Source organism: Scyliorhinus canicula, chromosome 17 (genome assembly GCF_902713615.1).
Source record: "Scyliorhinus canicula chromosome 17, sScyCan1.1, whole genome shotgun sequence".
NCBI classification, from domain to species: Eukaryota; Metazoa; Chordata; class Chondrichthyes; order Carcharhiniformes; family Scyliorhinidae; genus Scyliorhinus; species Scyliorhinus canicula.
In genome coordinates this window covers 98,618,604-98,643,099 of record NC_052162.1, presented here as the reverse complement: position 1 = coordinate 98,643,099, position 24,496 = coordinate 98,618,604, and positions in this window count along the sequence as shown.

Sequence of the window (24,496 nt, the reverse complement as noted above, 5' to 3'; positions counted from 1 at the left end):
GCCTGCCAATACACCCTCACCCCTCCCTCCAAAGACAAATACAGATTGCTTCACATTCTTTCACTGTTTTCCAATTTACATTTTAAAAAGAAATCTGGGCTCAATTTTATTCCAAACTGCACACTCTTTAAACCGTCAGACTCTAACGGAATCTAACCTGGAAGAAGTGGTCATGATTAAATCAAATATATCTCCGGCATTTCAAAACAGCTCCATTATTTCTATGTCAGTCAGACAATCTTGAAAAGAAAGTAAATGTAAGAAATCGGCAGTTAGCGGCCTTGAACCTTCACCTCTGACACTCTGATTCTCTCAGTTCAACATCCACATAATCCAATTCAACATCCACCTCATCCGATTCAACATCCACATTATACAGTCCAACATCCACCTCACCCAATTCAACATCCACATTACACACCGGGCCGGCCCAAGGCACCGGCAACTCGGGCAGTCGCCCGGGGCGCCATGTGCTAGGGGGCGCCAGAGACTCGGGTCCCGCGCATGCGCAGTTGGGCCGGTACCAACCAGCGCATGCGCGGTGGCCGCCCTCCCCCAGGGCGGCCCCCCACCACCAGGGCGGCCCCCTCCGCCCCCCTCCGCCCCCCCCACCCCCCCTCCGTCCGCCCCTCCCCCGCGGCCCCGACCCCCCCTCCGGCCCCGCCCCCCCTACCCCCGGCCCCGCCCCCCCCATCCCCGGCCCCGGCCCCGCCCCCCCGCCCCCCCGGCTCCCCCCCACCCCCCGGCCCCGCCCCCCCTACCCCCCGGCCCCAGCCCCCCCCCCCCCCCCCCGGAGGGCACCGAAGTTCAGCTTGCCCGGGGCGCCAGCAACCCTAGGGCCGGCGCTGATTACACAGTCCACCATCCACCTCACCGAGTTCAACACCAGCATCACCCAGTTCAATATTTACATCACCCAGTTCAACATCCACCTTACCCAGCTCAACATCCACATCACCCAGCTCAACATCCACCTTACCCAGTCCAACATCCACCTTACCCAGTCCAACATCCACCTTACCCAGTTCAACATCCACCTCACCCAGTTCAACATCCACCTCACCCAGTTCAACATCCACCTTACCCAGTCCAACATCCACCTTACCCAGTCCAACATCCACCTTACCCAGTTCAACATCCACCTCACCCAGTTCAACATCCACCTTACCCAGTCCAACATCCACCTTACCCAGTTCAACATTCCCCTCACCCAATCCAATATCCACCTGACTCAGTTCAACAATCACATCACCCAATGGAAGATCCACCTCATGTAGTCCAAAATGCACCTCACCTAGTCCAAAATCTTCCCCACCCAATTCAAAATCCACCTGACCCAGTTCAGCGTCCATCTTGCCCAATTCAACATCTTCATTTTGGAGAAGGAGACTGTGGGTGCAGAATTCAGACAGAGCGTTTGTAAGGTTCTTGAGAAGTTTGACACAGGGAGGAAGGAGGTACTGGAGGTTTTCACAGACTTGAAATCCCCAGGTCCAAATGAGTTGTATCACAGGCTGCTTTGGGAAATGAAGGAGGAAATTACAGGGATCCCAATCCAAATATTAATTCCTTTCTGGCCACAGGAGAGGTACCAGAGGATGGTAGAACAGCTAATGTGGTTCCAATTTTCAAGAAGGGTGGCAGAGATAAACCAGGAAATTACATACCAGTAGTCTCAGTGAGTCTCATATCACTGATAGGGAAACTGCTGGAGAAATTATGAAGGAAAGAATCAATCTCAACTTAGTAAATCAAAGTTTGTTTACCGACACACAGCATGGCTTTGTCAGAGGGATATCATTTTGTGGTTTTCCTCTTTTCCACAAAATAATCTGAGGAGTCTCAGGCAAGAATGATCGTTTATTCACCAATGCAGTGGGAGAGTGGGAGAACCCAACTTCAAAGAATGGATTTTGGATCCGACTCTACCCAACACATGAAATCAAATAACATTTATACAGTGCAGGTTACATAGGCACAGATATTGTTTAAATTTGAGCATGATCTGGTTCAAACTTTACGTTAAACATTTCGCATATGTGCACCCATGCAGAGTTGATTATTATCTATTTTTATCTACTCACATAATTTTATTCCATCCCAAGTCCCTACCGGGAGGTAGACGAATAGATGTGCCTGGTCCTTAGGTCGAGTTCGGAAAATAAGTTGTTAACCTTTATTCTGACTACTTGTAGATTGTGTCTTAAAAAAATGCTGTTAAAATCACTGAGACCTAGTTAAACTGGAAACATGTTGTTTGACCCTTATTCTGACTATTACATATGGTGCCATGTCGACTTATAGTTGACGTCTTTGCAAAATATTCATTTACTTCTTTAGTATACTATGCACTATATAAATACAAACATTCCTCCGAAGATTTGTTGATTGCCCTAATAGATTTTTGTTAATAAACCCTAATCATTTGTCTTCCTACAACATCATGCCCACCAAATTTGATTCATTTTTTTGAAGAGGTGACCAGCTGCGTAGGTAAGAGTAGTGCAGTTAATGCAGTTTATATGGATTTCAGAAAAGCCTTTGGCAAGGACCCACACTGAAGATTGATAAAGAAGTGTAGTAATCCACGGGAGGCAGGAGTTCCGTCACCACACCAATATTTATTTACAATAACGATATTACAGGAGCAGCTACAAACAGTGCTGCTAGCAGTCCAGTCAATGTAAGACTGGCTCACAAAGCCTACACAGGTGATTATATGGGCCCCCTCAATGAGCTATCATTGAGGGAGCTCATACTCCAATTGGCCAACCAATAAAGCCAATTGGAGTTCATTACACCCCTCCCCCCCAAGGCCCGAGGAATTCCTGCCGGCCGGCATTCCTCTGAGCTTCTTCCTGCTCCTCATGTCTGGGTCTGTCACCTCTGTGTCGTCCGCCGGGTCGTTCTCCGAAGTGGGCAGGGTGTACCTTATAGGTGCCCGTCTTTTCCTTGACGAAGTTTCCTTGGAAGTTGTTCTTCCTCCTCCTCGGGGAGAGGTGCCGCGGCGGCCCCGTCGAGTGTGTCCATCTCCGACTCTGATGACTGGATGACGGGGTCTGTTGAAATTGCTTGGGGCTGGGGTGTGGGTATCCTTTCCATCTGGGCTATCCCAGCTTGAGGCAGTCCTGCTTCGCCTGCCTCCAGGTGTGGATCCGCTGCCCTTATTTGGTCTAGGTGTTTCTTCAGCACCTTACCTCCTATTGAAACCTCATAGAATATGGGCCCTTTTGGGACTCTACCGTGCCTTTGAGCCACGTTGGTCCATTCCCATAATTCTTGACCCAAACCGGTGCCCCCACCTGGAAATGTCTCTGCTGCCGACTAATATCATGCCCCCTGCGTTGGGCCTCCTGTTGTTTCTCCAATTTCCCCATTAAATTTGGGAAAAGGAGACTCAGCCTCGTTCGCAGCCGCCTTCCCATTAAGAGTTCAGCTGCCGATATGCCCGTTGTGGAATGCGGTGTGGTCCTGTAATCAAACAGCCAGCGGGAGAGCTTTGTGTCTATTGACGCTGCCGGCTGCTTCTTGAGTCCCGCTTTAAGTGTCTGGACCGCTCTCTCTGCCAGGCTGTTGGTCGCTGGATGGTAAGGGGCCGTTTTGATGTGACGGACTCCGTTTTCCTTCAGGAATTTTCCAAATTCCCCACTTGTGAATGCCATTCCGTTGTCCGACACCAATACCTCCGGAAGTCCATGTGTTGCAAACGAGGCCCTGAGCTTTTCAATTGTCGATGATGTGCTTGGCGTGTTTACCCGGTGGACGTCCAACCATTTGGAGTGGGCGTCCACTATCACCAAAAACATTGAGACCATGAAAGGGCCGGCGTGGTCAATATGCAGGCAGGTCCACTGTCTGCCTGGCCATTCCCACGGGTGCAATGGCGCCGCTGGTGGCACTCTTTGCCCCTGTTGGCATTCCTGGCACCGATGTACCAAGGCTGCTATGTCTGTGTCCAAACCTGGCCACCAAACGTAGCTTCGAGCTAGCATCTTCATTCTAGACACCCCTGGGTGTCCATGATGTAACTCAGTAAAAATTGCCTGACGGCCCTAAGCTGGGACGATTACCCGGGCTCCCCATAATAGGATACCGTCTTCTACGGTTATTTGGTCCCTTCTGCTCCAGTATGGGTGCATCTGGGGCTCCACTGGTCTTTCCAGTTCCCCAGTTAGCAGTAAATGCTTCATCTTGGCTAAAACTGGGTCTTTTTGCGTCCACAACCAAATATGTTGTGCGTCTACTGGTAGGGTGTCCAAAACATTTAGAGTCATTACTGTCTCCTCTACTTTTGGTATTCACGGCGGAGTGTCCGGGAGGGGAAGTCTGCTCAAAGCATCTGCATGTGCTACTCGCGTTCCCGGTCTGTGCTCCAGAACGTATCTATATGCCGCCAATAGCAACGCCCAGCATTGGATTCTAGCTGATGCAATCGGGGGTATTGACTTGTCTTCTTTTAATAACCCCAATAACAGCTTATGGTCCGTCACTATGGTGAATTTCCGCCCGTACAGATACTGGTGAAATTTTTTTCGTGCGAATATCACCGCCAGTCCTTCCTTCTCGATTTGGGCGTACTTCCTCTCAGCCATCGCCACGGTCCACGAAGCATAGGCTATTGGCCGTTCTTCCCCATTCCTTCCTCTATGGGCTGACGGCTCCTACCCCGTAGGGGGATGCATCACGTGACCACCAACTACTTCCTTGGGTCATAATGCTCTTGGGCATTTTCGGATGACAGCTGTTCCTTAATGTCCCTAAATGCTCGGTTTTGGCGGGTGGACCATTCTTTCCCCTTTTTTAGTAGCTGGTGGAGGGGTTCTAGGATGGATGCCCTATTTTCAATAAATTTTCCATAATAGGTTACCAACCCTAGAAATGATCGTAACTCCTGGACCGTGGTGGGAGCTGGGGCTTCTTTTATTGCCCTTACTCTGACTTCTAATGGATGTAAGCCTGACTCGTCTGCTTTATATCCCAGGTACGTCACTTGTGGGGCCAGAAAAACAAATTTTTCCCTTTTTAGCCGTATGCCTGCCTTTGCGAAATGCCTGAGCACTTCCTCCAGGTTCCTTAAGTGTTCCCTGTTTGTCCTGCCCGTGATTAAGACATCGTCTAAATAAATCGCCACCTGCGGTAGTCCCTGCAGAATATTTTCCATCGTACGCTGGAATATATCGGAGGCTGATGACACTCCAAAAGGTAGCCTAGTATAACGAAAAAAGCCCTTCAGGGTGTTGATCGTAGCGAACTTCTGGGAGCCCTTGTCCAGCTTTAACTGCAGGTAGGCGTGGCTCATGTCTAGTTTCGTGAGCAAAAGCCCACCTGCCAATTTGGCATATAGGTCGTCTATTTGCGGGATTGGGTATTTGTCCAGCAGTGCATATTTGTTTACTGTCTGTTTGAAATCTCCACAGAGACGTATCGAACCATCTGGCTTCAAAATTGGTACCACCGGCGCTGCCTGCTCCGAGAACTGTACTGGTCTGATAATGCCGTCGCGCCATAACCTTTCTATTTCGTCATCTACTTTCTTCCTTAATGCAAAAGGTACCGGCCTGGCCTTGCAAAATTTCGGAAGGGCTTCTGGGTCCACATGCAAAGTTGCTTTGGCGCCTATGATTTCCCCCAAACCTTCCTGGAAGACCTCCGGGTATTTTTGGAGTACTCCACTCAACTGCCCGCTTCCACTCTGGAAAATTTTCATCCAATCTAATTTTAGGTCTTTCAGCCAGTTCCGTCCAATTAAGCTCGGTCCGGAGCCCTCTACTATCATCAACGGTAATCTGAGCAATTGTTTCTCATATTCCACAGGTACATGAGTGGTGCCTAGAACTTCCAGGGGTTCCCCCGTGTAGGTTTTAAGTTTCGTCGATGTTTTTGTTCGGGTTAGTGGCTGGAGTCCATCTTTGATTTTTCTAAATGCTGCCACTCCCATTACTGATACGGCCGCACCCGTGTCTATTTCCATTATTGTCGGCCGCCCGTTCACCCGTGGGGTAATCCTAATGGGTTCTGCTTTCTTCGTTGTAATGTTATATAATTGTTCCCCTTCGGAGGAGGATGGGGCGTCTAGGTTGTGTACTTCCCTGTGTCCCCACCTGCTATTCCTCTTTTGCCACCTCCCTCTAGGGTTTCTGTCGTTGTTACCCCACTCTGTCTCGTGCCAGAAACGGTCCTCTGTTGGGGGTGCCTCAGCCGGTACTTCCCTCTGTCTCCAGTTAGTCCTGGCAGACTTGGGGGCAGTTCTGGGGTTTTCCTTTTTCCCTCTATTCCTCAGGTTTTTCCTGAGAGCGGCTATCTGGTAGCAGGACCCATTGTGGTAGTTCCTCCCACAGATATCTACCTCCATTGGCGTGCCCTGTAGTTCCTGCGCCCCACTTGCTGCCTTTTCTTGGGACAGTGCGAGCTGTAACGCCTGCCTGCAGTCTAGCTCCGTTTCCGGCAACAGGCGTTTCTGTATTGTGAGGTCGTTTATCCCACACAGTAACCGGTCCCGAAGCATTTCATTTAGCGTCGGGCCGAACTCACATTTTTCCGCCAGCCTTCTCAGGCGGGTCAAGAAATTCGTGACTGACTCCCTGTCTTCCCGCTTCTCTGTGTAGAATCTGTACCTACGCAAAATGAAGTGGTGGTTTTGGGTCGTAGTGCTCTTTCACCAATTCCGTTATTTCTTGGAAAATTTTCGTCTCCGGCGCATCGGGATAAGTCAGACTACGTATAATGGCGAAAGCGGAGGGTCCGCACGCCGACAGCAGGATAAGCTGTCTCCTTTCGTCCGTCAGTATATCATTTGCCCGGAAGAAGTAACACATTCTCTCCACATACTGGGACCAGTCCTCAATAGCCGGGTCGAATGCCTCTAACCTCCCAAAAAACAGCATTTTTAAAATGACAAGGCTTACTCTCCGAGTGCGGCAGCAGATCTCCGCAAAATTCGTAGTTTACCTCGTCGCCACTGTAGTAATCCACGGGAGGCAGGAGTTCCGTCACCACACCAGTCCAGTCAACTTAAGACTGCTCACAAAGCCTTCACAGGTGATTCTGTGGGCCCCCTCAATGAGCTATCATTGAGGGAGCTCATACTCCAATTGGCCAACCAATAAAGCCAATTGGAGTTCATTACAAGAAGGCAAATGGACATGGGATCCAGGGTAACGTGGCAAGTTGGAGCCAAAATTGGCTCAGCGATAGGAGGTAGAGCGTGGTCCCGCCCAACATCCATCTCACACAACACCTCACCCAGTCTATCCTCTGAATCAGACAATTCAACATTCAACACATCCAATCCAACATTCACCTTAATCAGCCTAACTTCCACTTCACCCAGTCCAACATCCATCTCACCCAGTCCAACACCCACCTCACCCAGTCCAACATCCACCTCACCCAGTCCAACACCCACCTCACCCAGTCCAACATCCACCTCACCCAGTCCAACACCCACCTCACCCAGTCCAACATCCATCTCACCCAGTCCAACACCCACCTCACCCAGTCCAACATCCATCTCACCCAGTCCAACACCCACCTCACCCAGTCCAACATCCACCTCACCCAGTCCAACACCCACCTCACCCAGTCCAACATCTACCTCGCCCAGTCCAACATCCGCCTCACCCAGTTCAATATCCACATCACACAGCTCAACATCCACATCACCCAGTTCAGCACATACCTCACCCAGTCCAACATTCACCTCACCCAGTCCAACATTCACCTCACCCAATTCACCATCCACATCACCCAGTCCACCAACCACCTCACCCAGTCCGACATCCACCTCACCCAGTCCAACATCCACCTCACCCAGTCCGACATCCACCTCACCCAGTCCAACACCCACCTCACCCAGTCCAACATCCACCTCACCCAGTTCAACATTCACCTAACCCAGTCCAACATCCACCTCACCCAGTCCGACATCCACCTCACCCAGTCCAACACCCACCTCACCCAGTCCAACATCCACCTCATCCAGTCCAACCTCCACCTCACCCAGACCAACACCCACCTCACCCAGTTCAACATTCACCTAACCCAGTCCAACATCCACCTCATCCAGTCCGACATCCACCTCACCCAGTCCAACATCTACTTCACCCAATCCAACATCCAACTAGCCACGTTCAACACCCACCTCACCCAGTCCAACACCCACCTCACCCAGTCCAACATCCACCTCACCCAGTCCAACATCCACCTCACCCAGTCCAACATTCACCTCACCCAGTCCAACATCTACTTCACCCAATCCAACATCCAACTAGCCGCGTTCAACACCCACCTCACCCAGTCCAACATCCACCTCACCCAGTCCAACATCCACCTCACCCAGTCCAACATCCACCTCACCCAATTCACCATCCACATCACCCAATCCAACATCCACTTCATCCAGTCCAACATTTACCTCACCCAGTCCAATATCCACCTCACCTAATTCAATATCCACTTCATCCAGTCCAACAGCACGGTAGCATGGTGGTTAGCATAAATGCTTCACAGCTCCAGGGTCCCAGGTTCGATTCCGGCTTGGGTCACTGTCTGTGCGGAGTCTGCACGTCCTCCCTGTGTGTGCGTAGGTTTCCTCCGGGTGCTCCGGTTTCCTCCCACAGTCCAAAGATGTGCGGGTTAGGTGGATTGGCCAGGCTAAATTGCCCTTAGTGTCCTAAAAAAATAAGGGTAATGGGGGTTGTTGGGTTACTGGTATAGGGTGGATACGTAGGCTTGAGTAGGGTGATCATTGCTCGGCACAACATCGAGGGCCGAAGGGCCTGTTCTGTGCTGTACTGTTCTTAAAAAAAAACATCCAACTCAACCAGTCCAACCTCTGAATCAGACACTTAAACAGACAACTCATCCAATCCAATATCCACCTCACCCAATTCACAATCCAACTCATCCAGTTCAACATCCATTTCACCCAATTCACAATCCACCTCCCCTAGTCCAACATCCACCTCACCCCATCCAACAGCCACCTCACCCAGTCCAACATCCACCGCACCCAATTCACCATCCATCTCATCCAGTTCACCATCCACCTCATCCATTTGAATGCACCTCTTCCAGTGCAAGATCCACTGTAACTAGTCCAATATCCACCTCACCCAATTCAATTTCCACCTCATCCAGTCCAACATTTACCTCACCCAGTCCAATGTCCACTTCATCCAGTCCAACATTTACCTCACTCAGTCCAATATCCACCTGACCGAATTCAATATCCACCTCATCCAGTACAACATTTACCTCACCCAATCCAATATCCACTTCATCCAGTCCAACATTTACCTCACCCAATCCAATATCCACTTCATCCAGTCCAACATTTGCCTCACCAAGTCCAACCTCTGAATCAGCGGCTTTGCATCTGTGAGGCCTTCAATCCATCTTTAAATATTGCGGGGACCTGTAACAGGGACGACCACAGCTTGCAGCATGTCTGTCCTACCAAACACCCCCAGGACAGCGCCATGCCGAAGCCTCTCTTCTGAAATTTAATTTCACTCCCTGTGACTGTGAGCAGCCTTTAACTTCACAGCTGAAGGCTATTTAAAATGAGAAGTTAGTCTTGTTAGTTGCGAGAGCACTTCACGCTCCTCAACTCCCAAAGGAACACGCGTCATGTCACAGAGGATGATGAGTGCATTACAAGTGCAGCAAATTTTGATGCCTGGACTTTGTGCCTGTACTCTAGGAGTGTCAGCACCAAAGAGCAGGACTTCACCACTGAGGGTCCTCTCGCGACCAAAGGGCAAGTCTGTGGATGAGTGGAGCATGGCTGAGCACGGCCTCCCAAATATTCCCCGGGGGAGGTCTGGGGCCTGGGCCCTCGGGGCTCTTGATGTGGCTGGAGGTGAGTGTTGGGGGCGAGGCTTTGTAGCACAATTGGCTTAGTGGTTGGCACTCTGAGAGAATGGCGGGGCAGCTAAGGGCAGGGGAGGCTTGGGGATTTGAGGGTCCTGGGTTGGAAGCCCGAAGTGATTCTTGGTCTCCCTCCTTCTCCAGTTCCTTCCAGATGAACCTATGTTTGCTGGAGTCAATCCCGTGGAGGATGCCTTCGCATTGCTTGTGGCAGCCGAAGTGGGCAGATGCTATAGAAGGCAGCACTGACAACTCAGGCTGGAGGCAGAACCCCACGTGCAAGAGGCCCCAAACATCCTGAATACCAGACCATCCATCAGGCTGAGGAGGGAGCCAGAAGGGGAGGCCAGTGACAACCCAAGGTGTATAGGCGTCATTGGTCATTCAATGAGCTGATGGATACCATTCGCCTCAGAAGACTGCGTCTCAGCATAGAGAGACAGTGCCATGTCCTTGCAGATATGGCACCCCATAGAGGAGGGGTGCGTAGGTTACTGTAGCTCTAAACGTTTATGCCACAGAGTCAGTGTGGTAGTCACCACTGATTGTATAGTAGTTGTAATGATGATTAGTAGATGTAATACAGTAAGGATCCTGTACTAGAGGTATGGGGGTAAATCCCTGCCAGCTGGCTCCGCCCAGTAGGCGGAGTATAAATGTGTGTGCACACCCGAGCTGCACCCATTCTGGCAGCAGCTGCAGGAGGCCACACATCTCTGCTTAATAAAGCCTCGATTATTCTCTACTCTCGTTTCATAGTAATTGATAGTGCATCAATTTATTAAGCAGAGATATTACAGCGATGGAACTTCGTATCAAGCCTGATCGCCTACAGCTGCACCCTCAAGCAGCCAACTCCACGTCGGCCTTCGACAACTGGCTAGCTTGCTTCGAAAGCTACCTCCGATCATCAACTGAACAACCCTCGGACGCACAGAAGCTCCGGGTCCTGTACTCACGGGTGAGCTCCGATATTTTTCCCCTTATCCTGGATGCGCCCACTCACTCTGAAGCAATGGAGCTCCTGAAAGGAGACTCCCCGGTGAGTCATTAGACGATTTCTGGCGTGCCCTGCACATCCTGGAGAGGAACTGTGATTGCCAGGCAGTTTTGGCAGTCGAACATACGGAACGTTTAATCGGGAATGCTTTTGTTACGGGCATAGGGTCGGCATACATCCGACAGCACCTATTAGAAGGGGGTACACGCGACCTTACGGCAACCAGGCAGCTCGCGAACTCGCTAACAGTAGCCTCCCGTAATGTACAGTCGTACGCCCCGACCGCATGGCACCCTCATGGACATCGTGGGCCCCACCAGCTACCGCCCCCAGCCCACACCAAGCCTGCGCCGTGCGACAGCCAGCCAACCCCGGGAGGCCCAAATGCTACTTCTGCGGGCAGACAAAGCACCCCCGACAATGCTGCCCGGCGCGGAGTGCAACCTGCAAGACCTGCGGAAAGAAGGGGCATTTTGCTGCTGCGTGCCAGGCCCAGTCGATCGCTGCAGTTGTGTGACCCGTGGGCACCGCCATTTTCATCCCCGCAGACCACGTGCGGCACGTGGGCGCCGTCATCTTTAACGCCGCCCACCTTCTGCGCCCCGTGGGTGCCGCCATCTTCGGCGCCATTTTGGACAGCGCCTCAAGACCCCTGTTCGTCAGGAACTTCATCTGGCCGTTCATCGCCTGCCACCGCTGCCGACCAGCCCGGGGCTTACCAGCACAAGCCGCAGCTCGCCTCCATCACCCTCGACCAGTCCCGGCCTCACAACCTCGCAACTGCGACGACAACGGTGAAAGTCGATGGACACAAGACATCCTGCCTTCTTGACTCCGGGAGCACGGAAAGCTTTATCTACGGTAAGGCGCTGCTCCCTCGCGGTACACCCCCTTGCCTCCGGATCCCACTCCATGGAAATCCAGGAGTACTGCATCACCACCCTCACCGTCCAGGGCGTAGAGTTCAGAAACTTCCGACTCTACGTCCTCCCCAATCTCTGCACTGCCCTGTTACTCGGCCTGGATTTCCAGTGCAACCTCCAAAGCCTAACTCTAAAATTCGGCGGACCCCTACCACCCCTCACCGTATGCGGCCTCAAGACCCTTAAGGTTGACCCACCTTCCCTGTTTGCAAACCTCACCCCGGATAGCAAACCCGTCGCCACCAGGGGCCGAAGGCACAGTGCCTAGGACAGGACCTTCATCAGGTCAGAGTTCCAGCGGCTACTGCGGGAAGGCATCATTGAGAGCCCCTGGAGAGCCCAAGTGTAGTAGTAAAGACTGGGGAGAAACACAGGATGGTCATTGCCTACAGTCAGATCATCATGCGGTACACGCAGTTCGACGCGTACCCCCTCTCATGCATATCTGATATGGTCAATCAGATTGCACAGTGCCGGGTCTTCTCTACAGTGGACCTGAAATCTGCCTACCACCAGCTCCCCATCCACAAGGCGGACCGCCAATACACTGCATTTGAAGCTGATGGCCGCCTTTACCATTTCCTTAGGGTTCCTTTCGTCTTCACTAACGGGGTCTCGGTCATCCAACCGGTACGGACTGCGGGCCACCTTCCCGTGCCTAGAGTATGTCACCATCTGCGGCCCCGATCAGCAGGACCACGACGTTAACCTTCTCAAATTTCTCCACACCGCCAAACTCCTTAATCTCACGTACAATAAGGAGAAGTGCATGTTCCGCACAAATCGCTTAGCCATCCTTGGCTATGTTGTGAAAAACGTAGGACCTGACCCCGACCGCATGCGCCCCCTCATGGAACTCCCCCTCCCCCACTGCCCCAAGGCCCTGAAATGATGCCTGGGGTTTTTCTCCTATCATGCCCAGTGGGTCCCTAACTATGCGGACAAGGCCCACCCACTCATCCACTCCACAATTTTCCCACTGACGGCTGAGGCCTGCCAGGCCTTCAACTGCATCAAGGCAGACATCGCCAAGGCCACGATGCACGCGGTCGACGAGTCCCTCCCTTTTCAGGTCGAGAGCGATGCATCGGACGTCACTCTGGCCGCCACCCTCAACCAGGCAGGCAGACCCGTGGCATTCTTTTCCCGCATCCTCCATGCCTCCGAAATTCGGCACTACTCTGTCGAAAAGGAGGCCCAAGCCATTGTGGAAGCTGTGCGGAGACATTTCTTCAGCCAGAGATTGGTGGTCCTGTGGAATTCATTGCCGCAGAGTGCAGTGGAGGCCGGGACGCTAAATGGCTTCAAGGCAGAGATAGATAAATTCTTGATGTCGCGAGGAATTAAGGGCTACGGGGAGAATGCTGGTAGGTGGAGTTGAAATGCCCATCAGCCATGATTGAATGGCGGAGTGGACTCGATGGGCCGAATGGCCTTACTTCCACTCCTATGTCTTATGGTCTTATGGTCTTATGGCATTGGAGGCATTACCTGGCCGGCAGGAGCTTCACTCGAATCACTGACCAATGGTAAGTTGCCTTCATGTTTAACAATACGCAGCGGGGCAAGATCAAAAATGTCAAGAGCTTGAGGTGGAGGATCAAGCCCTCCACCTACAATTACGAGATTTTGTATCGCCCCGGGAAGCTCAACGAGCCCCCCGATGCCCTATCGCAAGGTACATGTGCCAGCGCACAAGTGGACCGATTCCGGGCCCGACACGATGTCACCCGGGGGCTCACCCAGTTCTTTCACTTCATAAAGGCCCACAACCTGCCCTCCTCCATTGCACAGGTCAGGGCTGTCACCAGAGACTGCCAGGTCTGCGCGGAGTGAAAACTGCACTTCTACCAGCCAGACCGAGTACATCTGGTGGAGGCCTCCAGCCCATTTGAACGCCTCAGCATGGACTTCAAAGAGCCCTTCCCCTCCACCGATCGAAACACGTACTTCCTGAACGTGGTCGATGAGTACTCCCTTCCCCTCCGCCATCCCATGCCCCGATATGACATCTGCCACGGTCATTAAAGCGCTCAACAGCATCTTCACCCTGTTCGGTTCCCCCGCTGACATCCACAGCGATCGGGGATCCTCTTTATGAGCGATGAGCTGCGTCAGTTCCTGCTCTGCAAGGGCATCGCCTCGAGCAGGATGACCAGCTACAACCCCCGGGGAAACAGGCAAGTGGAGAGGGAGAATGGGACGTCTGGAAGGCCGTCCTGCTGGCCCTGCGGTCTAAACATCTCCCGGTCACCCGCTGGCAGGAGGTCCTCCCTGATGCGCTCCACTCCATCCGATCATGAACGTCTCCTTGCCTTCCCCAGGAAGTCCACCTCCGGGGTTTCGCTCCCAACATGGCGAGCAGCTCCTGGACCCATCCTCCTCCGCAAACACGTGCGGACTCACAAGGCGGACCCGTTGGTCGAAAGGGTACAACTGCTGCACGCGAACCCGCAGTATGGCGTACCCCGACGGGCGCCAGGACACAATCTCCCTCCGGGACCTGGCACCAGCTGGATCCCCACCCATAGACCACCACCCGACACCCCCCCTCCAATTGCCCCGGCACCACTCACCCTCCCCCCAACGCACCTCACCACAGCCCCCGCCCCAAGATGATCCGTCCTGCCATTGGTTCCACCGGGGGATGAAGACGAGGACAACACGCTCCCGGAGTGACAGGCGACCAAGTCGGCGCCTGCATCACCATCGGGACCGAGGCGATCACAGCGGAGGATCAAGGCACCCGACTGGCTGAACTTGTAAATTTCGCCTGAACTGTAAATTTTTCAACCAAACTGTAAGTTTTTCCACCACCCCGCTGAACTCTTTTTTAACAGGGGTTGAATGTGGTAGTCACCACTGATTGTATAGTAGTTGTAATGATGATTAGTAGATATAATACGGTAAGGCTCCTGTACTAGAGGTACAGGGGTAAATCCCTGCCAGCTGGCTCCGCCCAGTAGGTGGAGTATAAATGTGTGTGCACACCCGAGCTGCACCCATTCTGGTAGCAGCTGTAGGGGGCCCACACATCTCTGCTTAATAAAGCCTCGATTATTTTCTACTCTCGTCTCATAGTAATTGATAGTGCATCAGTCAGTCCAGGGCTTGAGTGAGGACCTGTGGGGCATATCACTATCTGCAGCCCACAGATCCATCTGGGAGTTGACGGATGCTCTGTATGCCGAGGCATCAGACCATATCACCTTCCACATCAGACTATATCAACCTCCAGCCTGACCAGGCCCACTAAGATGCGCACTGCTAGATTTTCTGCCCAGGTCCAGGGGGGCTATCAATCGCCCTGCGAGCATTGGGCCATCGGGAAGTGCCCTATATGAACAAGAAGGTGCTCCACTCTCTGATTGGCCAATCCTGTGCAACCACCACCTTTGAATCATACACATGCTCGCTCCCCTGGGAGCGTGCATGACTGCTACATCTTGGAGCACTCAGAGATCTCCGGTGTCTTCGAGGACCACCCCAAGATGACGGGCTGGCTTGTGGCAGACAAGGGATACTTGCTGAGGTCATGGTTGATAACGGCAGTACATAGACCTAACAGCAAGACGGAGAACATTATAATGAGGCCCACACTGCCACCCATGCTGTCAGTGAGTCGTGCATCAGGTTGCAGAAAATGCAGTTCTGATGCATTGATCTCTATGGTGGTGCCCAGCAGTACAGCCCCCTTGTGGTGATATGCATCACTGTAGATACACAAGGGTTAATGTCAATACACATAGACTAGCTAGACACTAGAGGGAGCACCAGAGACATGACACACAGACACTCAACCAATAGGTCAGTAAGATAGGACACAACCAATGGGCATTCACGATACACACAGAGGTGACACTACCACAGGGGGGCATTACACCAGCCCATATAGAAATGACACAGCACACATGATCTTCCTCTTTCCAGTGGAGACAGTCAGTGAGTAGAGACACAGGGTTGTTTCAATATTACACCCACCACGTGGATTGTAGCAGACTGGTTAGTCAGTCTGAGTAGTTATAGAAGGATTGACAGTAGTGGCGAACCCGTGTAAGAGAATTGTAAATAGTTCAATAAACGTGTTGAAGTTATCTCCACGTCTGAACCTTCCTTTGTCAGAGTGAACATCTTGGAAGCCACTAATGCTACACCAAGAGCATAACAAGACCCCCCCCCCCCCCAGAGGGTATCCCACTTTATGGTTGTCTGCTTTGCCCTCCAATATCTGGCATAGCAATGGGCCGACATGCTGGAGGAGGAGGAGCATGGGGAGTCGGAGGGTCATGCGGCCTCATCTAAGGAGGATGAGGACTTGCCCGAGGAGGAGCCGGAGGATGGAGGGCAGACGGCAGCAAGGGTCCGACATGCCAGGAGGACCAGAGAGGCCCTTATCATCTCCAGATTCTGCAGGGACGAGGCTATGCCCATCAGCTCAAACCCCCCCCCCCCCCTTCCTCATTTCCTTCTCCCATCATTTCCCTCACCTCATTCCCCTCCCCAATTCCCGGCCCTCCCATTCCAAGCCTTCCCCCATCCCTCCCTTCCATCACGCCACCCACTCCCCAACCATATTGTTCCAACCTCCCAGGGTCTGTGTAACATTACCCCAGGTTGATGGGCCTGTGTTGGCACTGTCAGCGGGTCACCAACCAAGGTAGGAGAGTGAGGATCACTTGCTGTGAGGTAAGCTCTGCTGTTCCTTAGTTTCTGCTGAAGTTTGATGTCTGTCTTTCTGCTTGTGGTGCGTTCCATTTTCTGAATGGGGTCTGCATCAGGGGCTGTTGATCTTGGACCGCTGTGCATGGGCGGGCAGGAGTGGGCGGGCAGAGGGCAACAAGGAGCGAGGTTACGGGCTAGTCTGCTGTGAAGATTAACGTGACAGAGGCTTCACATGTATGAGGTGTGATATGTTTTAATAGTGAACATTTTACTGTGACAGATTTCCATGCCCCCTAGCTACAGATAGTGACCCCGCCAGTGCGCACTCAGTGATCATCACTCTACTTGATCTTTCGTGGTCTACTGATAGGTCTAGGTGCAACCCCAGGATGCACATCAGAGGTGGAGGCAGCCTACTGCCTTCTGCACCCTTGGGCCTTTGATACCCTTGGCGGACTTCCTCTGGAGGGCCTGGTTGGTGGGGGGAGGGGGGGGGGGGGGGGGGGGGGGAAGGGGGGGGGGTGGACAGGAGGGTGGGTGCGGTGCCTGGCTGAATTACCGGTTTCATGAACAAAGAAAATTACAGCACAGGAACAGGCCCTTCGGCCCTCCCAGCCTGCGCCGATCCAGATCCTTTATCTAAACCTGTTGCCTATTTTCCAAGGTCTACTTCTCTCTGTTCCCCAGCCGTTCATATATCTGTCCAGATGCATCTTAAATGATACTATCGTGCCCGCCTCTACCACCTCCGCTGGCAAAGCATTCCAGGCATAAAAAACTTTCCACGCACATCTCCCTTAAAATTTTCCCCTCTCACCTTGAAATCGTGACACCTTGTAAAGCTTGTTGCTATCCACCCTGTCCATACCTCTCATAATTTTGTAGACCTCAATCAGGTCCCACCTCAACCCCGGCTTTCCAATGAAAACAATCCTAATCTACTCAAACTTTCTTCATAGCTGGCACACTCCATACCAGGCAACATCCTGGTGAACCCCCTCTGCACCCTCTCTAAAGCATCCACATCCTTCTGGTAATATGGCGACCAAAACTGCATGCAGTATTCCAAATGTGGCCTAACCAAAGTCCGATACAACTGTAACATGACCTGCCGACTCTTGTACTCAATACCCCGTCCGATGAAGGCAAGCATGCTGAAGCATGGACATGAAGGGCCTGGAAGGGGGGGGGGGGGAGGAGGACGGGAGGGGGGGTGCGGTGCCTGGCTGTATTACCGGTGTCATGGACATGAAGGGGTTGTGCCGGTGGGTGTCAGGCGTTCTGAGGAACAAGCACAAAGATTAGATGTGGAGAGGGTGCAAGATGTTACCCAGTCAATTAGGGGGAGGAGGGGAGATTTGGGATATTGAGGGGTGGCAGACAGAACTGATACCAGGAGAGAGGTGGTAACTTACCCTTGCAGCTCATTGGGGGTGGGGGGGGTCATTGGTCTTCTTCCAACATTGGACGCTGGTCTTCCTGGTCATGCTGCCCGCACTGACAGCCGCTGTCACTGCTTCCCAGGCGGCATTGCTTACCTTGTTGCTGGTCTTCTGACCCCCTTGGGACAACAGGTTTCCCCACCTCTCATCGACAACGTCAAGAAGTCTTCTCAGGTCAGCATCCCCAAAGCGAGGAGCAGATCTGAGCGCTGCCATGCTTGTATATTGACTGGGAGTGAGTTGTGAGGGAGGGTTTAAAAGCAGCTCTCTCTTGTTAGAAGCGAGCAGGGAGCCAATAATGGAGAGAATTTTGTCGGGTAAGGGGGCTCATTCTTGGCACAAAGTGCTTTTGAATACAGGTAATCCCGTCAATGCAATCGCCCCGGAAATCCCCACAAGGTGCCCAAAACCGCACTTTGAAATGTTTCCGTGGAATCCTGCTCAAAATGTATACAGGGATATCTGGGGAAAATATCCAAAGTGAAATTAGGTCACATAATGTAATTGAAAGGTGTGAGCAGCTGACTGGTCCATTTCTGTTCCAATATTCGTGGAAGACAACTTGGGTCACTTGAAGCAACAACTTACACATCTTTATATTCCGACACAGTGATCCCTGCAAACTAGCCCCCCCCCCCCCCCCCCCCCCCACCCACATCACCCTCTTTCACTCACCCAGTGGACCATCTCCATTGGGCATTGCCTGTCACCCCCAGCTGTGGCCACCACTCCCAGCTGCCGCTGCAGGGACTAGAGGAAGTTACGGTTTCCCAGTAACTGGCAGCATTTTCAAGTGGGACTTCACCATTACAATGGGTCTGCCTTGCTCATGGAACAGGTCATAACTGGAGCGGATGATGGAGGATTGATAATTGTTCAAAATGGCCACCATTTCCTCATGTCCATTGGCAATATCACTGTTCGCAACTGTTGAGGTACACCCATTGCAGCTGAACATTCTTTATCTCCTCACGTAATCATTGGTCAGAATTCTTCAGTCATCGGGATTCTCTTTTCCCACCGGCAGCATTCCCCCCGATGCAGAATCCCGTTGACAACTAGAGGGAGCAGAGAACCCCGCCACCAATAAACGGAACACCGCCACGAAACACACGTCTGTGGGACTGGAGAATCCAGCCGGTGTGTTGATTTTGTCATAATATACAACAGTATATCATAGTGCAGACACACACTGATGGACACACACAGGGACCAATCAACATGTACAAACACCGCAGCCAATCACCAGTTAGAATACACACACTATAAAGGCAGAGGGCACCACGGTTCCCACTCATTCTGGGTGCTGCCTCTGAGTGTAACAAGAACTCATCCAGCCCACCACAGCTGAGAGAATCAACTGGTTCGGACAAGGCTTAGGTCTCTAGTTTAAGTTAGCATTATTTAGACCCGCAGTCATTGTGTGTTAGTTAGTTATAAGTATTTAATAAAATCGAGTTGAACCTTCATCTGTGTTAGAAGTGCCTGTTCATCTCTCGAGCCTGCACAAGCCAACACGACAAATTTGACGTCGCTTCCAAGCTTGCTTTTGCACTCTATGTGGTGAATGTATTGCTGTAACAATTCACCATATGATTATCTGTATTACGCTGTTGCCCATGTGGGCTCCACCTATGGACCATTGTATGGTACTACCTATAATGTAGCATGCTGGGGCCTGTGTGGGCTCCACCCCTGACTCCACCCCTTGAGGGAAGGTATAAAGAGCAGTCGCCCTGTAGGCGGCTCCCACGAGCAGACCAATCGCAGGCAGGCACTGTTCTAGTTGATTAAAGCCACAGTTTACTTCTACTCCTGGTTTTGTGTGAATTGATGGTTGCATCAATTTAATCAACTACAACGCCACTATTGAATCGGCACTCAAACCTGACATACCGGAACTCGATCCGCACTGGCTCCGCTGTTTCAAGGCCTACCTTGCCGCCTCCTCCTCGCCGAACAGAAGCTGAGTCTCCTCCACGCACGGGTGAGCCATCGAATCTCTGTTCAACTTGAGGAAGCCTCCACCTACGCAGACACCCTCGCGATGCTAGAGCGCGTCTACGTAAGGCCCGTGAACGAGGTATACGCGCGGCACCTCATCACCACTCGCCACCAGCGTCCCGGGGAATTGCGGGAAGAGCATTTATGCGACCTCAAAGTCCTTGCATGAAGCTGCAATTACCAGGCCGTTACGGCCACAACACATGGACCTCGCCATCCGGGACACCTACGTGGCTGGAGTCAGGTCCAACTACGTGAGACAGTGCCTACTCGAAATAGGTGCCCTGGAAGAGACGGTAAAATTAGCCTCCTCTCTGGAAGTAGCGTTCCAAAGCCTTAATGCGTTCCCGTCCGATCACGCGACCCCCTCGTGGACCCCCGACCAAAGAATACCCAAAGCCTGTGCCGCGCTGCAGCCCGCTCACCATGGGGGGGCTACCCTGTTATTTCTGCCTCAACACCCCAGGCCCCCCACCCCCCCCCCCCCCCCCCGACCCCGGACGCGTCATCGGCCTCGTGTTGTCCGTGGGGGCAGCCATCTCCAAGCCCGCACAACACGTGCGACTCAAGGCGGCCGCCATCTTGGCCATCCTCGCCCACACGGCCCGCCACGTGCAATCCATGGGGGCCGCCATTTTGGATGCCATCTTGCTCATCACCCGACACGTGCGACCGATCGGGGCCATCATCTTGGCCGCCATCTGCAACGCCACCCGACGCGTGCGACCAACGGGGGCAGCCATCTTGGGACCGTCCCAGCACCTTCGACCACGAGGGCTACCCGCAACTCAGCGCTGTCACCCTTGACCAGTCGCAACCCAAACACCTCTGGAGCTCTATGATGACCGTCCGTCATCATAGATGGTAAATGGACACGAAACGCCCTGCCTCTTCGACTCTGGGAGCACAGAGAGCTTCATTCATCCAGACACGGTAAGACGCTGCTTGCTCCCAATCTTCCCGGCGCATCGAACCATCCCCCTCGCCTCCGGTCGCATTCGGTGCAAGGTCCGAGGATGCACTACCGCAAACCTCGCAATACAGGGCGCCTAATACGCCAATTTTAAATTATATGTACTCCCCAACCTCTGCGCTCTTCTTCTATTGGGACTGGATTTCCAATGGAACCTCAGGAGCCTCACCCTGAAGTTCGGCGGGCCCTTACTCACCGTATGCAGCCTCGTGACCCTAAAGGTTGACCTTCCCCCCGCTCTTCGCAAACCTCACCGCTGACTGCAAACCAGTCGCCACCAGAGGCAGGCGGTACAGTATCCAGGACAGGACTTTTATCACGTCCGAGGTCCAGCGACTCTGGCGGGAGTGAATCATCGAGGCCAGTGATAGCCAGGAACGGGGAAAAGAACTGGATGGTTGTAGATTGCAGCCAAACCATAAACCGGTACACGCACCTCGATGCGTACCCCCTTCCCCGGATCGCAGACATGGTTAACCAGATCGCACACTACTGGGTGTTCTCCATGGTGGATCTGAAGTCTGCATACCACCAGCTCCCAATCCGCCCAGAGGAATGCCACTACACGGCTTTTGAGGCAGACGGCCGCCACTTCCACTTCCTCCGGGTCCCCTTTGGCGTCACGAACGGGGTCTCGCTTTTCCAAAGAACGATGGACCAAATGGTGGACCAGTATGTGCTGTGGGCCACATTTCCGTACTTGGACAACGTCACCATCTGCGGCCATGATCAGCAGGACCACGATGCCAACCTCCAGAGATTTCTCCAAACTGCCCGAAACCTTAACCTCACTTACAATAAGGGGAAATGCATTTTCCGCACGACATGACTAGCCATCCTCAGACCAGACCCCGACCGTTGCGCCCCCTCCTGCAACTCCCCTTTCCCCACTGTCACAAGGCCCTGAAAAGGTGCCTTGGGTTCTTTTCATATTACGCCCAGTGGGTCCCCAACTATGCGGACAAAGACCGCCCACTAATCAAAGCCACCATCTTCCCACTGGTGGCTGAGGCCCGCCAGGCCTTCAGCTGCATCAAGGCAGATATTGTCAAAGCCGCGATGCACGCGGTGGAGGAGTCCTTCCCCTTCCAGATGGAGAGCGACTCATCAGAGGTCACCCTCCCCACTACCCTCAATCAAGCAGGCAGGCCCGTTGCGTTTTTTTCACGAACCCTCACCACCTCCGAAATTCGACATTCCTCAGTCGAAAAGGAGGCCCAAGCCATCGTGGAAGCCGTACGGCACTGGAGGCACTACCTCGCTGGTAGGAGATTTACCCTCGTCACCAGCCAATGATCGGTAGCCTTCATGTTCGACAATACGCAGCGGGGCAAAATCAAGAATGATAAGATCTTGAGGTGGAGGAACGAAATCTCCACCTATAATTACAATATAGTATATCGCCCTGGGAAGCTCAATGAGCCCCCAGATGCCCTCTCCTCAGCGCTCAAGGTGACCGATTCCAGGCTATCCACGATGACCTCTGCCACCTGGGGGTCACCCGGCTTCTCCACTACATCAAGGCCCGCAACCTGCCCTACTCCACTGAGGAGGTCAGGGCCATGACCAGGGACTTCCAAATCTGCGCGGAGTGTAAACCGCACTTCTATCGACCAGATAAGGCCCACCTGGTAAATGCATCCCGGCCCTTTGAGGGCCTTAGTATTGATTTCAAAGGGCCCCTCCCCTCCAACAACCGCAACACATATTTCCTCAACATCATTGACGAGTTCTCCCGCTTCCCTTTTGCAATCCCTTGCCCCGACATGACCACGGGCACCGTAATTAAAGCCCTACATAGTGTCTTCACCCTGTTTGGTTTCCCCACATATGTCCACAGTGACTGGGGCTCCTCGTTCATGAGCGACAAACTGCGTCAATACCTGCTCAGCAAATGCATCGCCTCGAGCAGGACTACCAGTTATAACCCCAGGGGAAACGGATAGGTGGAGAGGGAGAATGTAACGGTCTGGAAGACCGTCCTCCTTGGCCCTACGGTCTAGGAATCTCCTGGTCTCCCAATGGCAGGAGGTCCTCCCCGACGCACTCCACTCTATTAGGTTCCTCCTTTGCACGGCCACAAACGAGACCCCTCATGACCGCCTATTTGTTTTCCCCAGGAAAATCCAGTCGCTTCCATCCTGCCTGAAGACACAGGGGCCCGTCCTGCTCTGCAAGCACGTCAGGAGCCATAAGTCCGACCCCCTGATCGAGAGGGTCTAGCTCCTACATTCCAACCCCCAGTACACATACATCGAACACCCCGACGGCCGACAGGATACGGTCTCCCTCCGGGACCTGGCACCCGCATGTTCCACTACCACCGCCATCCCACCTTACCCCGCCCAACCTGTGCTGACCAGCGCCTCCGCCCCTACGTGGCACCCGCACCCCCTCCCTCCTGAATTCCATTGGCCAGAATCGGTGCCTCTTTTCTATTACACTTTCACAAGCTTTTATCTTTTAACTTATGTTTTCACTCATCTCTTTGTTTGTCCGTGGTTGTGTATATTCGGCCTGCAGCACATTTTCCCCTCTGGGGCATGAATTGCTTCTGTATCAGATTAAATTCTTTATTGAACACTTCCCACTGATCTTTTATCCATGAACAGATTTTCCAGTTCACCGTGGACACTGTCATCCATTGAAAGACAGCCTTACCTAAATCCCAAATTTCAACTGCTGCTCCTCATTTCCCCCTTTCAATCATTACATTGACCTTGATCATATTATAATAATTATTAGATACATACTTACATACCATTAAGCAGCTAATTATGTCTGGCTCATTATTAAATCTAATGCGGCATTTCCCTTGTTGATTCTGAGGGGCATTGTTGTGGAAAACTAAGCCAGACATATTCAAAAAATTCACTGCCATTCTGAAATGTGCAAATCTGTTTATCTTAATCCAAATGAATGTTAAATCCCCCATTAAACCCCCGTGTGTGCAATACATCCTTGTCTAATCTCTGTAATACGCCTTCTCCCACATCACAGCTGCTACCAGGGGACCTATACTCAACTCCCATTACAGTCTGAAATCCTTTTCAGCTTCTTAATTCTATGCAGAAAGTCTTCACTGCTTATGCACCTCGCCTTATACCCTCCTGGAATTGAAGTAATTTCATTCTGACCTGTCCTGGTCCACTCACGTCGACACTATCACCAAGAAAGCACAACAGCGCCTATACTTCCTCAGGAAACTAAGGAAATTTGGCATGTCCACACTAACCCTTACCAACTTTTACAGATGCACCATAGAAAGCATTCTATCGGGCTGCATCACAGCCTGGTATGGCAACTGCTCGGCCCAGGACCGCAAGGAACTTCACAGAGTCGTGAATACCGCCCAGTCCATCACACGAACCTGCCTCCTCCCATCCATTGATTCCATCTACAGCTCCCGCTGCCGGGGGAAAGCGGGCAGCATAATCAAGGATCCCTCCCACCTGGCTTACTCACTTTTCCAACTTCTTCTATCAGGCTGGAGATTCAGAAGTCTGAGAACATGCACGAACAGTCTCAAAAACAGCTTCTTCCCCACTGTCACCAGACTCCTAAATGACCCTCTTATTGACTGACCTCATTAACACTACACCCTGTATGCTTCAACCGATGT